This window comes from Somniosus microcephalus, chromosome 9 (assembly GCF_052327205.1).
Source record: "Somniosus microcephalus isolate GS21.2 chromosome 9, FLI_Smic_1.0, whole genome shotgun sequence".
NCBI lineage: Eukaryota > Metazoa > Chordata > Chondrichthyes > Squaliformes > Somniosidae > Somniosus > Somniosus microcephalus.
The window spans coordinates 227,053,439-227,066,310 of record NC_140995.1 but is presented as its reverse complement, the minus strand read 5'-3'; the positions used below and the strand labels follow the sequence as shown (position 1 = coordinate 227,066,310).

General features: G+C 48.9%; 1 protein-coding gene across 1 annotated transcript in view; it reads right to left on the bottom strand.

Annotated features, from left to right (window-relative positions):
- rsph9 (radial spoke head component 9) overlaps window positions 1–12,872 on the bottom strand; it is a 55,043-nt gene that overhangs the window by 9,348 nt on the left and 32,823 nt on the right. The gene's annotated exons all lie outside the window — the stretch shown is intronic.

Here is a 12,872-nt window from a genome sequence, read left to right as displayed (position 1 = left end):
GTTCCCCTCCAAGTCACACACCATCCTAACTTGGAGGTATATCGCCATTCCTTCATCGTCGCTGGGTCAAAATTCAAGAAGGCGGCTCACCACCACCTTTTCTCAAGGGCAACTAGGGATGGGCAATAAATGCTGGCCTTGCCAGCAATGCCCACATCCCATGAACAAATATAAAAAAAAATCAGACAATTAAGCACAGAGTTATGGTTGGTTGGGGGGCGTGGGGGAATAATCAGGCTGAGTTCCTGCCTCGATCGCTTTCCAGTGACCTGCTGGATAGTGGGTGAACGTCCGATGTGATAACTCCGAGTGGCTTTCCGACACTCAGTGTACGGGCTCGCGCGTGAAAAATAACCACTTGGGTGAGGTACAGGAGGGTGACTGGCACCAACTTGGACTCTGCCCAGAAGGGTCAGGAGAAGGAAGTTGGGTTGCCAACCCTCCAGGATTGTCCGAAAGTCTCCAGGAATTCAAGATCAACCCGGGAGAAAAATGATAGGGCGTTAAGAACATGGTGTGCTTTCTTTTTCATTTTCTTTGAACATTTTTGTTGATCAGTTGTAAAAAATATAGGAGTTGCGGGGAGGAAAAGGACAGTCAAGAATCATCTAATTGAGTCCTGATTTTCAAATTGCTGTAGGATAATGGCGTGCCATGAGGACGGATGCATGAGGCGACCAATGGCGGGAGCGTGGGAACGAGGCAGTGGGAGGGGGAACGTCATGTAATGAAACTTCCAGGAACACATCCATCTAGAGCTGGCAACCCGAGCGGGGACTAAAGGGGGGAGAATATTTGAAAGAACAGATGCAAAGTACAGGAGAGGCCAAGGCCCATCGTCACAAGCCAGTAACGTTAACCTGCCTTCCTCTTTCAGGTGCAGACTGACCCGCTGTGCTTTTCCAGCGTTATCTGTGGGGCTTTTATCCACTTCAAAGCAGCGTGCGTGCCACCAAATGTTAACGGCAGTGTTGGAAAATGTTGAGCTCAGACAGCTCCCTTCCCCCGATGTCCTATCGCTCCGCTCTGTAAAGCATCGACGACCCACAGTCCTAAAAATCAACAACGGTGGAAAGGCACAGGATCCGTGAGGGTCAAAGCAGTCGCAAAGCGTTTTTGTGTTGAAACGTTACGCTCTGGACTTGCTGCAGATCATTGGTGGGGGAGGGGGGGTGGGGGGGGAAGGAAGAAAGAAAAATCACTCCCTGAATGCTGTTATTGCCAGCATCAACACTGAGAGAGCCGATTAAAGATAACAAAATCTTGAGTCCAGGGGCTGAGGTAATTAAGATTAAACATGGAGGGGTCACCACAGTCCAATTCACACGTTACTGTATAAATAAAAACAAGGAGGCAAAGAAAGTTCAGAGGGTCACAGTTAAAGGATGAAGAAAAGCTCAAAGGGAGTCATTATTGCTCAAAGTGCTCCCAGCTGTCAGGCCTTCTGATCTGAAGGTTACACAGATAATTCCCACCCTTCGCCACAAGCCCCCCACTCTTCCCCAAATTGCTGAGCGATGAATGCCAAGATGAGGGTTAAGCCCAATAAAATCTGGGAAGGTCTCATGCTGTGATTGCGGTGAGGAGCGCACAGCCACCTTCCCCGTTTGGTTGAAGGGACAATAAGCGGCTTCTCTCTGAGACTATAGTAGGGTTGACAACCCTCCAGGACTGTCCTGGAGTCTCCAGGAATTGAAGATTAATCGCCAGGACTCTGCTGTGAGCGACCCGGGAGAAAAATCATAGGGGCGTTTAAAAGAAAATCATGTTTTTTTGTATTTTCTTTGAACACTTTCATTCATTAGTTGTAAAAATATTGGAGATGGGGGGGGGGGAAAGGGCTGTTTGACTGAGAGTCAAGGTGAATGCAGTCGGGTAACAAAGGGTCTGTTTGCTTTCCAATTGGCCGTGGGAAGGCAATGCATAGGAGGACCAGCCAATGGTGGAAGTGTGGGAGCGGGGAGGTTCGGGTCGGGCGGGAGGTCATGTGATGAAACCTCCAGTAATACACCCAGCCAGAGTTGGCAACTGGGAACAATGACGACGGGTGCACCCATGTCGTGTGTGTCACATTGTTGAGGGAGGAGGCACCGAGGGTGCAGTGAATGGTGTACAGCTGCTCCTTTTAGAGACATGGAGACAGTTGTATTTCTTTGAAGGATTTTATCAGAGTTTTCCGATGATAAACAGACCCTTTCAGTTTTGAAAAAAAGCCCAGATTTGCCCACAGTTGACTTAACCCAATTCAGGAAATAATAAAAACCTAAATATTAGCAGAGCTACGTAATGTATTTGGAAAAAGAAACACATTTCCTTAAAACATTCTGCTTTTCCCCCTCCCAAAGATTAATTTTAATAATGCCTATGGTGTTACAGAGCGCCTTATCACTGGAACGCCCCAACGCGCTTCACGAGTGAGTGATTTTTTGCACTGCCCTGACTGTTGTTGTGGAACCATAGAATGATACAGCACAGAGGAGGCCATTCGGCCCTTCGTGCCTGTCTTTGAAAGAGCTGTCCAATTAGTCCCACTCCCCTGCCCTTTCCCCAAAGCCAATGCTCCCTGTAATTCTTTTGGCCAGCGCGGCCCTTTTAACGGGCTGCGCGGGCCATTCAAAATTCCGCACATGCGCGGTTTTTCCATTTAAAAGCCGGCTCACCAGCTGCGCGGGATCTGCAGAGCACTGCGCGGTCGTGCAGCTTAAAGGGAACGTCGCCTGTAGCCCTGGAAATTTTTCCCCTTCAAGTATTTATCCAATTCCCTTTTGAAAATCATTACTGAATCTGTTTCCACCACCCTTTCAGGCAGTGCATTCCAGATCATAGCAACTCACTGAGTAGAAATAAATTCTCCTCATCTCTCCTCTGGTTCTTTTGCCAATTAACTTAAATCTGTGATAGGACTGGTCAAAGAAATACAAAGGGTAAAACAGGGCTACTAAAATCTAAAATGTACCTTGTTCAGCTGAAGTGACATTTACTGTTGTAATGATTCTGTTTGTGAAAAACAAAACCATGCTGCTCATGTTAAAAGCTTCATGAAGCCACTGAATGACAAGCTGGGGCCAGAAATTCCTCCTGTCGCTGACTTTTTACAAAATAGGACTTTTTGGGGGAGAAATTGGGTGAGTAGCGCCACTTGTTAGCGCCTAAAGAGGCAGGCAGTGGCTGTAGCGCCACTGGCTGCGCCTCCCGCGATATTCAGCAGGGGCGCTAATGGTGGCGTTAGCCTTTTGCTCTGCGCTGCCACCGATGACGTCATCGGTGTGCGCAGCGCCCCATTCGCGCCCCGTTCGTGATATTTGATAGCGAACGCCGCAGTTGCGCCGTTCGCTACCCGCGCCCGGTTCACGGGGCCTTACTGTGCCGGCAGCAGCGCAAGTTAAGGTGGAGGTGCGGGCTGGCCGCCTTTTTCGGCGGCCGCCTGCCAGCACCTCTGTCCCCAGCCTCCTAACCCCCTCCGGCATTGCCGGCTGTTTCCCGAGAGCCCGGCACTTCTCCTTGGTGCCGGGCTCGTTTGCCGGCACTCGCGAGCGGGGATCGCGCTGTTGCAGGCACCTCCCCCTTAACAGTGGGAGGAAGGCCTGCAGTACCGCAGCATGCCGTGCCGCAGCGTGTGGCGCTGCGGCATGTTGCGCTGCGATATTCAGTTTCAGCGCCCTAAGAGGGACGCGGAGCGCCTCGAGCCTCGCCCCATGTCCCTCGAGGGGCAATGAAACTGAATATCTGACGATCGCTGAAGCCTCGAACGCTGTGCTAAATCCTGCGCTCAGGCGACTTTTGCGCCACTTTGGCGCCCCAACCCAATTTCTAGGCCTTTATTTTGAATTCACAAAAGCTATTGAAAAAATTATGGAGGCGAATACTTTCACAACTCAGGTTGGCATTTCTTATGTTGGCAAACCTGTGCAGACAACCACATGCTGGGCACCTTGTCATTTGGCCTGTCCATGACATCATCGAAGGGAGGTGTCTCAAGGTGGCTTCACTAAAGGCAGCAGGAGCCATGACTTTGAACAAGCCTGAGAGCCATTTTGGAGCCACCCACTCTGAGGGAGCTAATTATTGCCTATATATTTACAATGTAAATGGTGGGGGTGGGGGGAGTGAGGAAATACTTTGCACATAAAGTACTCCCCTGGGCTTCCCTATTACTGCTCTTCTGAAACTGGATATGATCCAATATTCCCAACCCTTTGTGGGTATTTTTATCACCAATTAAGATTTATGCTTCATTAGCAATGGTATCAGATAAACTATTCAAGCTGACATAGAGAGTAAACATTGGAAAAACTGTGTCAAATTACCCTCGAGGGAAGCGGAGGGGGTGGGGCGGGGGGGGGGGGGGGGCTGGTGGGCAAGTGAAAGCCAGGAATGGAAGAGAAGGAAAGGAGTCACTTGGGGCAGCTCCTGTCTGCCTCACACTGACTGATTACAGAGAGGGTTTGGCAGAGGTCTGTCTCTCTGCCTGCTCTCTCAGTCAGGTACAGTGGACAGTGCAGGGGGGACCAGGAAGAGGAAGATAGTTTAGCAGAATGGGCAGACATGAGGCAGATGCAATCTAACATGAGTGAGTATGAGTTAATACATTTTAGGAGAATACACCAGGATTGGGAGTATACAGTTAATGGAAAGATACTGAAGGGTGTGGTTGAACAGGTACACATTTCCACCACTTCCAACCCTTCTCCAATCTAAGCAACACCCATTTACCCATACCATTTGATTTCTGTCTGCCAGCCAACTTTGTATCCATGCTGCTACATTTACTCTTATACCATAGTCACCATTTCTGTGACACACCTTAAGAGTGTCTTTGTGAAAATCAATATAAACTACATCTACTGCATTTCCTTTATCTACCCAGTCACTTCTTCAGAAAACTCGATTAAATTAGTCAAACACATCTTTCCTTTAACAAAGCTGCACCTTGAGTACTGTGTTCATTTCTGATCAGGGCACAAGGAAAGCACCTAAGCACTGGAAACGGTGCAGAGAAGGACCTCTTTATTGTCAAAAGACTGAGTTACAACAAAAGGTTAGAAAAACTCTGACTTTTCAGCCTTGAGAAGAGGCAAATAAATGAGGATGTTTTACAGGTTTATAAGATACTGAGAGAAATAGAAATGGGAATTCTGCAGAACTACTTTGTTAAAATAAAAGTCCAGGCAAGGGCACATAGATACAAAACAGTTCAGGGCTGATAACCTGAAGCACTTCTTCTTTTAAAGTGATCAACACCTGGTATGGTGTCCCAGGTAGGGTACTAGAGGCAAGAGCTCTAGAGCTATTCAAGAGACACTTGGATGCTGTGCTGGGGGAGTAAGCTAGATGGCCCAGATGGCTTCCCTCAGCTGTACGTTTTTGTGAACCTTGATGGTGTCTCGCACTGTGGGCTTTGGCCTTTCACCTGGGTTTCTCAATTTAAAGAAATGGTTAGCAAAGGTGAGCAATGAAGATAATCCTGGGCATCAGGAACTTATAAGGAAAGGTTGAAAGGGAAGGAAAGACTAGGAAACAGCAGGCACCACCGAAGAACCACCCTAGAGTTGGTGAGCCTGGGAAATGGTGTAATCCACTGCCTCTTGAGGCTACTAAATCTTCTATGAAATGGGGGAGTACTTTGAATAAACTTCCTTTTAAGGAACTTGAACTTAATTTTCTTTAGAAAAGAGACTTTGAGATGATGTGATTAAAGTTTCATGATTATAAATTGTTCATTACGGGAAAACACTCAAATACCATGGGACACAAGTTAAAAATGAGGATGTTAGGAGCAAGAAAGGAAGTGAGGCAGAACCTTTTCACCTGTAGATTAACAGAATTGTGGAATAAGTTATCAGGGAAGGTCATTGAAGCAGACAAATGAGTTCAAAGGTCAGTTACAGCTTAGAAATGACTGTGGATGGAATTAGTGAACGATACTTAATATGTTTGTAAGAAATTCATGTTAGCTATTTTAACACAAGTATTAACCATTATATTAAATGGGCTAATGTCTCTGATGAAATAGGGGACAGAAGGGTGCAATACCATGGGCTAGATTTTCGTGGTGCCGTCAGGCGGGGTTTCAGGCATGTGGGCGGGGGGGAAATCCCGAATTTGGGGGGCCCGACACCATCCCGCCCAAAACTCCGCCCCACGTAAGTTTCAGGGGCAGCGGGTACCCACTGGGACCCACCGAAACCAGGCGGGAAGGGATTAGTGCCAATTAACTGCCTGTTAACAGGTAGTTAACAGGCAGTTTTTAGCCTAATTCCTATTTTGAGGGGTTTCGTGTGGGTTTCCCGACGGCTCCAAACCACGCCAGGTTAGAGCAGGCGGGCCGTCGGGTTGAAGGAGTTGGAGGGGTCGCGATGTTGGCGCTCAGGTGAGTGATGGGTGCATGAGTGTAAAGGTAAGTGTGTTTGGTGTGTCTAAAGTGTGTAAAGAACTTTTACTTACCTGTACTTACCTTCACAGCCTTTCTTCCTGTTGCCGTCGGGAGCGCATCACTCAGCCAGAACTGAAAGCTGAACGGCTGCGATCTGTGAAAAGTGACAGCCTTCAGCTTTGAGTGCCGGTAAGAGTTCTAACTGAGTCTGTGCAGAATGACTCATGGTAGAACTCAGACTGTCAGTGTTTCACAGCTTCAAACAGCTGTCAAACGCTGATATTTCATCTGTCAAAAACTCTTGACAGATGAAATTTCAGTCTGTGATGTCACCTGTTGCCGGGTGGCCCTTAATTGGCCTGCTGAGCCCGCTGGGCGGGCTCAACAAGGTCAATCAAGGGAAAATCGCGTGGATTGGCCCAACGTCTAAGTAGGCGGGTCAAAAACCCGAAAGGGGAAGTCCCGCCTTCTTCCCGACAGGTTCGGGAAAATCTACCCCACATGTGTCAGCTTGGCACAGTTGACAGCATTCTTGTCTATGAATCAGAAGGGCATGGGTTCAAGCCCCACTCGGGGCTTGAGCACATAATCTAAGATGATACTTCAGAGCAGGACTGAGGGAACTGCATTGTCAGAGGTGCTGGCTTTGGAGGAAGCATTAAACCAAGGCCCTATCTGCCTGCTCCCATGGTTCAGATGGATCATGAAGATCCTATGGCAGAATTTGAAGAATAGGGAGTTCTCCAGAGGTTCTGGCCAGTATTCCTCTCTCAGCCTAAGACCAACAAAAACAAACAATCCTGCTGGGCCTCTTGCTATTAACTTTACCTCCCCCCCCACCCCATTACAGCAGCGACTCCCAAGGAAAATCGGGGCTTGTAACTTTAAGCAGTATTATTATTAATTATTATTGGCGATGACCTAGACCGTGCTGAGTAAACTGTGCATCTTCTGACTGATGTAAAAATTCTTCAAACGCAAACCGGTTTGTGGTCCCAGAGAGAGGGGCAGCTAGAGGGAGTACATAAAGTGACAGCAAGGTTCAATACACTGATCTCCTGACGCTTTCCTGTAAACAGTTCCCCTGTGATTGAGTTGCCCCTCAATAAAGCTGAGACTGGAACAAAACCGCATTCAGTGATTAATGAACACTTGCAGTTAAAACTGACAATTCACATAGTCTCGGTCACTGAATGAAATTAAATCTTTTCCCCTGTTACTGACCATCCCTCGTACGCATCCCATGGGATGGTTCTCCTTTTAAGTAGGAAATTGGGAAAGACAGTTTGAAATTGTGCAATGGCAACCGGGAATTATAAAAATGCTAATTTTCGTCTTGTGCTCTGTCAAATATGAACATTACTGGAAACGGGGCGGTACTAATAGTGTCCCCTGCTGAGAACTGGGAGCACGTGGCAATGAATAAACCACGATTCTGCGCTGTCCCCTTATGCTGGATGTCTCTCACTTCAACAACGACGACTTGTATTTGTATAGCGCCTTCAATGCAGTAAAGCGTCCCAAGGCACTTCACATGAAACTCCTGTGTGAATTGAGCAGAAAACCAGGCGACTGCAAAAACCGCACAGTGGCTGTAGCAACTGAGCACTTATGACAACAACTTGCAGCCCTCGTAGAGAACGACTCAGGGCGACTTTACCAGGGAGAGGTCAGGGTACCAAGCAGGAGGCAGGAAAGTTTAAAGGGAAGGGGACCATAGTTCACAATCGATGGGGCGAAAAAGTTTTTGAAGCGGGAGAACAGGATGAAGTGGTTTAGGGAAAGAGTTTTAGCTTTAGTGGGCGAGATATCGGCCCCAGCTCCCTGCACTGCGACCAGTGTGAGAAGACCAGCGGCCCCAGCTCCCTGCACTGCGACCAGTGTGAGAATACCAGCGGCCCCAGCTCCCTGCACTGCGACCAGTGTGAGGAGACCAGCGGCCCCAGCTCCCTGCACTGCGACCAGTGTGAGGAGACCAGCGGCCCCAGCTCCCTGCACTGCGACCAGCGTGAGACCAGCGACCCCAGCTCCCTGCACTGCGACCAGTGTGAGGAGACCAGCGGCCCCAGCTCCCTGCACTGCGACCAGCGTGAGGAGACCAGCGACCCCAGCTCCCTGCACTGCGACCAGTGTGAGGAGACCAGCGGCCCCAGCTCCCTGCACTGCGACCAGTGTGAGGAGACCAGCGGCCCCAGCTCCCTGCACTGCGACCAGTGTGAGGAGACCAGCGGCCCCAGCTCCCTGCACTGTGACCAGTGTGAGGAGACCAGCGGCCCCAGCTCCCTGCACTGCGACCAGTGTGAGAAGACCAGCGGCCCCAGCTCCCTGCACTGCGACCAGCGTGAGAAGACCAGCGGCCCCAGCTCCCTGCACTGCGACCAGCGTGAGAAGACCAGCGGCCCCAGCTCCCTGCACTGCGACCAGCGTGAGAAGACCAGCGGCCCCAGCTCCCTGCACTGCGACCAGTGTGAGAAGACCAGCGGCCCCAGCTCCCTGCACTGCGACCAGTGTGAGGAGACCAGCGGCCCCAGCTCCCTGCACTGCGACCAGTGTGAGGAGACCAGCGGCCCCAGCTCCCTGCACTGCGACCAGTGTGAGGAGACCAGCGGCCCCAGCTCCCTGCACTGCGACCAGTGTGAGGAGACCAGCGGCCCCAGCTCCCTGCACTGCGACCAGTGTGAGGAGACCAGCGGCCCCAGCTCCCTGCACTGCGACCAGTGTGAGGAGACCAGCGGCCCCAGCTCCCTGCACTGCGACCAGTGTGAGGAGACCAGCGGCCCCAGCTCCCTGCACTGCGACCAGTGTGAGGAGACCAGCGGCCCCAGCTCCCTGCACTGCGACCAGCGTGAGTAGACCAGCGGTTACTGCATCAGGCACTGATGAACACACAGAAACCACTGATAATCCTGACAGCTGACATACGAGGGATGGCATTAAATATAGCACAAGGAGCAAAATCGGAGGGGGGGCGGGGGAGGAAGGTAACCTCGACCAACCCTTGGACATGATATGGTTTTCAGGTGGGCCTGTAAACGCACGCTCAGCACGCCCGCCTGTTTGGGCGTTAGTTTGTCTAAATATGCAAACCAGGATCCGACACTACTTTAAGACTCCAATTGTAATTGTGAATTACAGATAGGTGGAGCATGTGCTGTGCGAACTTTGCTCATTTTTACTCAAGCGGGGAGTGGCCTAACCAGCACTCCTTGAAGAAACTGTTGGTGGCCACTCTTCAAACGGGCCCCTTTAAAAAAAGTTATTTGCGGAACCAGAGGAACTGGAGCGCTCCTCCCGCCTCCACCAAAACACTGCTGCCCGTCTGTGCTTGCCCCTTCCGGGATCAGCTCTGCCCTCACAGGCCCAACATTGCTGCCTAGGAGCAGACTGGGATTGCCTGCCCTCCCACGACCGGCTGCATCTAAACCTGAAAGTGGTTCGGGCCTCCGGACACTGGCTTCGGGCAGAAGCTGAAAAAATCCCCACCCCCACCATGAGTCTCGGTGACTTAAACAGGCCTTACTTCGTGCTAAAGAAGCTCAACTCACACAAAGGAGAGCGGCATTGGATAAATACTTGAAGGGAACAAATTTGCAGGGCTCTGAGGAAAGAGACGTGTAGTTGGGATTAATTGGATAGCTCTACCAAAGAGCTGGCACAGGCACGATGGGACGAATAGCCTCCTTCTGTGCTGTGATACTAAGTCGGGGGAGCTGCTAGGCATTACGTTCTGTTTGGAAATCAGTAAAATGTTGGAAACATACAGTAGGATCTGTCAGCATCTGAAAAGGCAGGTTAATGTTCCAAGTGGGGCCCTTCTTCAGAGCGATTCTGACACAGGGTCCTGATTGAAGCATTAAGCTGTCTGCTCTCCTTCAGATGTTGGCTGATCTATGGGGCATTTTCTGTTTTGATTTGCAGCATTTGGAGTTTGCCACAGCTATCTCTGGAGCCCTGCTCTGCCGCACTGCCTGCATTAGCCCATTACTTTTGATAACAGGCTTCTAGTCATCCCACAGCGCTTTCAGCATTTGTGAATTAAATTAGGCCATTTATGCAGAGAAGCTCTGACGCTTCACACAATGTCCCGAAATGACAAGGGAGTTGAAATAAAACCGGGGCTGTGTTTACTGGAGCGGTAAGGGGTAAGGGGGAGATCTAACACAAGCATTCGAAACTATGGCCTGGAATTTCCTCAGAATTGCTCTCCCCCCCCCCCCCCCCCCGAGGAATTTCTGGGCATATGAAATGGTTTGGGAGGGTAAATAGTGAAAGATTATTTCCATTGGTCAGTCTATTGGTAAAAAGGGGCCATAAATTTATTACCAGAGACGTAAAGGGACGAGGTTAGAAGGAAATGTTGTTTTCATGCTAAGAGTTATTAGGATGTGGAATGTTTTACCGCACGTGGCTATTGAAGGCAAGTAAATGGTAATATTTACGAGGGGGGTCAGATAAACACATGGAGAAGAAAAATATTAACGGTTGCAGGGATAGGGCAGGGAAATGAGATTAGCTAGTTCTTGTGTAGAGCCAGTGCCAGCACAGGTAGAATGGCTGATAAGGCCTCCTGTGCTGAAATGGCTACGATTCTATGAACAACCCACTACATCACCAGGATTTACTTCGTTAGCACTGTATGACTCTGATATTGTTTTGAATTATGAATTAAATCAACCAACGTTCACAACATCAGCGCATATTGTTGCAGGCCTGGATTGAAAGTTTTAGCAAAGGACACGTGTCATTTCTTGGCAGCAATCCTAGTTTTATAAATTCTTATATTGAACATACTTCACTAAAATATTCCACTTAATTTTCTTTTCACACCAATTTTTCAGCGCTTTGCTTGTGAAGGTGCCAGCTTTTCAGAATGTCGGTCACCCTCCGATACCTCAGCCAAGCGAGCCTGAACAGTGAACGCCAGCAGGCTATTTGGGCATGGGGTGATGGGGTGAGCATAAATCTGTCCTCACCGGAAGACCAAACTAGGAGTCAATTGAAATTTGGTCAGAAATGGAAACCATGGCTGCTTTTTCCCCTCCCTAGCCCAGCAGCCCATCTACTATCCCAGCTGAGGCGGGCTAACCCAGCACAGACTAGGGATCAAACAGGGACTTTCCTGGTCTGTACCATGCAAACTGCCAGTGGCCAGGAACTAGCGCTGCCAATGCTGATCCAAAGTTACTTGCTGGGAGATGCGCTGGGAGTTACTTGCCTCTCATTCCAGAATCCCTTGCCTTTCCTTGTGGGGAAGACCAGCCTGACTTTGCTCCGCGCTGTGGAGGCTGAGATCTGTATTTCGACAGTGTGGGAGATATGCCCACATCTCCTCACTCAGCTACATTCATTATTGCTCCAGTGCTCGCCCCTAGCTCAGCTGTTCTTCGAATTCCCATAGGAATAGAGGAACAGGAGGAGGCCATTCAGCCCCTCGAGCCTGTTCCGCCATTCAATTAGATCATGGCTGATCCGTATCTTAACTTCATCTACCCGTCTTAGTTCCGTAACCCTTAATACCCTTGCCTAACAAAATAATCTATCAATCTCAATTTTGACCTCCAGCCTCAACAACTTTTTGAGGACGTTCCAGATTTCCACTATTCTTTGTGTGAAGAAGTGCTTCCTGACATCACGCCTGAAGGGCCTAGCTCTAATTCTAAGGTGATGTCCCCTTGTTCTGGACTCCTCTACCAGAGGAATTGTTTCTCTCTATTTACCCTATCAAATCTTTAATCATCTTAAACACCTCAGTTAGATCTTCTATATTCAAGGGAATACAAGCCTAGTCTATGCAACCTGTCCCCATAATTTAACCCTTTTAGCTCCATAGCTCTTGTAAGATTATCATGGATTAGTTGGTTTTTAGAACACTTGCTTTACTATCTTATAATCATCAGTATCTTATAATCATCAGTAATGGATTTATAATCGTGTGTAAGAATTAAATATAAAAGTCTGTAATCATCAACTGTATGCAATGGTAACCTGAATTATATATGACATGTAACCCTTTTGCTTATAATTAAAAGCCAGTGAGTAAGCCGTAACCAGACAACCTGGGGTGAGAAAAAGGATTGCGATAGTCGAATAGTGAGGCTGTGGGTGAAAGCTGGATATTAGCCAACAGTAAGGGTGTGGCAGAATACAGCTAGCCTGGGAATCAAGGTTAGGTGCAGTTACCATTGTGCTGGAACGTTATAACACCTGCAGTGAATTATAAAAACAAAGGCCAACAGCAAGGCCCATATCTCAAACTATGGAGACATAAACCTTTCGTATCGCCATAACTACCCCAGATACGAGTCTTGGTGGTCAAAAACAGATGATGTAAGAGTGTCATAAGACTAAAAGCCTGCGTAAACCAGGGTGCTACAAACATGGCATCTTTATGATTGGATTTTAGGTTTGGCTGTCAGCCAGTGATTGGTTCAGGCGGACTCCATAGGTTTTGAATGAGAGTAAGGGTACAAGAAGGGGGTCTTAACAGCCACAAGCATGG